The sequence below is a fragment of the Propithecus coquereli genome, unplaced genomic scaffold, assembly GCF_000956105.1.
Source record: "Propithecus coquereli isolate 6110/MARCELLA unplaced genomic scaffold, Pcoq_1.0 Scaffold419, whole genome shotgun sequence".
Taxonomy (NCBI): Eukaryota; Metazoa; Chordata; class Mammalia; order Primates; family Indriidae; genus Propithecus; species Propithecus coquereli.
Window position 1 is genome coordinate 520,874 of NW_012149941.1, and position 3,429 is coordinate 524,302.

Consider the following 3,429-nt stretch of genomic DNA (forward strand, 5'->3'; position numbering starts at 1 on the left):
AAGAACAATTTCACAAATTTTTCTAAGTCCCAATATTGTCATCTTTCTCCCTGTTTCCTCCAAATATCATTGCTTCTTGTGTTTGAGGTCTTGTTCTTCATTTGTTATTCTATGATTTACATCATCACCAGGTAGGCCTCATCCAGACTCCATGGTTTATACCCCTACCTAACAGGTACCTAAAACACAAATATTTTAAACCCCAAATAACCAAATTTAAAATATCTTACAAATTATGCTACCTCCAACCCAAAGCCTCCAGACTGTAGCAGAGACATTCTAAGACAGTTAGTTGGAAACAATAGGAAAATCATTTGGCAAATACATGGCCCTACAAGGCTAGTTTTCCTTGAGGAAATAGTGTCAAATACAAAGTAGAGAATGGCGAGGTAGGAAAACTAGAAATTTTTCTTCCTTTCTGTTTTACTCCAGTTCTGTTTGAATATTAAGTCTCTGAAATTTTGGCCTATTTTTTGTAAGAAGTGTTAAATATTCCATATTTGATATTACATATAAACCACAGTAAAATGCATGTCAATAAATAAAAGGCAGCATTTTGGTAGATAGAGGGAATTAGATTGGTACAGTTGAGATCAAAAATATAAAAGCAGACCTTGCTGCCTTATCTCCAGCCCTCACCTTTAACAGGCTAATGAACACAAATTAAAACACCAGTGAGTCCTGAAGAATGGACATATTTGAAACTCGGACTTAGGCGGGGAGGGGAGGCAAGGGCAACATACGTAACCTAAACATCTGTACCCCCATAATATGCTGAAATAAAAAAATAAAAAAAAAACACCAGTGAGTCTTGCTTGGTTCTGAGATAGTGAAGGGATTTGCCTAGTATTTAAATATATTTACATAACTAGTTATATAAATCTAAATATAAAACCAATCTTCAGATTCTGAGATGGCAATTTACCATCTTTGTGAAAAGTTGAACATTACTAATCAAGTCCAATCATAGCTTTAGAAGGGGAAAATAAAATAGTGACAGCATTTACTGAATTGGAATTACTATCAAAATTCAAAAAACCGATCATATTCATTTAACCGCAAGCCAGTCTTAGTTAAATCAGGACTGTCTAACAAAAATATTCTGTCATTCATTCATGATCTGAGCTCTGATGTATGAGATCAATAAATTATGGTACACATAAATAAGTCATGAGACATTTCTGTTTTGTAATAAATAAGGCAGTGGCCAATCATTACTCATAGCAGTTTTTTGGAGATAAGCTATCAAGTCTGCTTTTCCTGCCTTTTTCTTTATGCCAGTGAAGATCATTTTTGTTCCAGGGATGTACTTCTTGGAACGCTCCAAATACTCCATCAGTGTATCCTCTCCCCAGGCGATGTCTTTGTCCTTGCTGACATCTTTGTAAGAGAATCCAGTGGCCTGACTTGTCTTCTGCCCAAAGAGAGCATGGAGATTTGGCCCAGTCTTGTGCTTGCCTCCCTTTTCCAAGGTGTGACATTAGGCACACTTCTGAACAAAAATCTTCTTGCCTTTCTCAATATCACCCATATTTAATTCTCTCTTTCGTTGCTGATGGTACAAAATTTTCTGCGCAGAAGCTGGATGTCCTGCTCTCTATAAATATACTCTCTTTTTTTCCAGAATATCACTCCTGTATGTTACATTCTGTAATATTCTGGAAAATGTTTTGGTTATATTATTGCTTTTCTACAGTTTGAGTCAAGTTATATGTGTGTCCATCACTGAGATAGTATGCACTATACCCGTTAGGTGTGAATTTACCCATCCCCTTCTTTCCCCTTCCCACCTGCTTCAATTCCATTGAATTTTACTACCGTATGAGCACATGAGTGTTGATCAATTAGTTCCAATTTAATGGGGAGTACATGTGGTGTTTGTTTTTCTACTCCTGCGATACTTCACTTAGAAGGATGGTCTCCAGTTCCATCCAGGTTGTTAGAAAAGGTATTAGTTCACCTTTTTTATGGCTGAGTAATAGTCCATGGTATACATATGCCACATTTTATTAATCCACTCATGAATTGACAGGCACTTGGGCTGTTTCCACATCTTTGCAATTCTGAATTGCGCTGCTATAAACATTCAAGTGCAAGTGTCTTTTTTACCAAAGAACTTTTGTAGTGTCCAGGAGTTTGCTTGATTTCTACTCCCCCTGAGTTGGGTGGAGGAGCAAGACTATCGTTGCTGAACTGCAAGAGCCAGAGAGGCCTTGCAAGGCCTGGGCAGGTCTCGGAGGTTGCCTATCTTGCCACTAGGCGGAGCCACTGGTATGAAGTTCAGGACAATCTCTCCAAGCCAGGTAGGCTGTTTCTGAGGGAGGGACCTAATCTCTTGAAAGCTAAGACTTTGTGTCAGGCTCTTTCTGCTCTTGTCCACTAGTGCAGTTTCTCTGCAGGGTGTGGTGGACGCGCTCCCTCTTCACTCCCTGTACCTCCATGCTAGTTTCCCATCAGATCAATTCACGTGAGTTCCCCTCCCACCCAAGACCGGCTCTCAAACTACCCCCCCAGTCTGTGTGTCGGACCCACCAGCGTGCATCTCTGTAGGACGCTGGTAGGTGAGGGGATCCCCAGTTGTACACCCCTGTTCCACCGCAAGACCCCAAGGGGAGAGAGGTTGGTCTGTCTGACCTCAGGGGCCTCTGCAAGGGGCACACTCTGCCTGGGGGAAGCAGCCACTCACGAGTTTCTTGGCTCAGATTGCACTCCCTGTAGTAATGAGTGCGGGAGGGGCTGCTGCTCCTGTTCAGCCTGGGTGCCTGAGGCATTCGGTTGCCGTGGGAACCAGGGGCTGGGCTAATCCACTCCCAGTGCTGCACCCTATCCAATGTGGTGGCTCTCCAGCGCGGGTGAGGGATGGGCGTGCTCACAGATCCCCACTCTTCAGCACTCCTCCACACTCTCCCATTGGATATATCCGTGAGGGCTTCCTCACCACCCATGCCCAGGACGGAGATTGCGCCCCGGAGTCTCCCTCGCATGTCTGGAGGGGGCACCAGTTCTGGCCTGCCTGTCTAAGCCTCCAGCGTGTGATCCCATGAAACACCTGTGGGCAGGAAGCTCGCAAATTGCGGCAGCCCCACTCTTAGTGGCGGGCTCCACCGGAACGGTCACCTGCTGTGCAGACGCAGCCATTTGTGCGCTGCTTGGTTCAGAGTATTCTCTATTCTCGCGGTTGCAATGGGGTTGAGGGACCACAGAAACCAGCCAGCCTGAGAGCTAAAATTACTCTCTTGAATGCTGAAATTGGAGGGGGTGCAGAGGAGGAAATGTCTAACTGTCAGATAGCCTGCACTCGATCTCTTGTGGCACTCTCCTGCAAAGTGTCACTTTAGAACACCCAAACTCCTGTGGATCACTGGTTCACTCCAATATTCCTATTTAGCCACCATGCATAGGTTCTTGGAGGGTAGAAGTGCCTCCAAA

At 44.0% G+C, this 3,429-nt stretch overlaps 1 pseudogene across 1 annotated transcript; it reads right to left on the reverse strand.

Annotated features, from left to right (window-relative positions):
• Positions 1 to 793: 793 nt before the first annotated feature.
• Positions 794 to 1,531, reverse strand: LOC105817488 (annotated as a pseudogene). The gene has a single exon (XR_001137845.1). The product of XR_001137845.1 is annotated as a cytochrome c, somatic pseudogene (transcript).
• Positions 1,532 to 3,429: the final 1,898 nt, after the last annotated feature.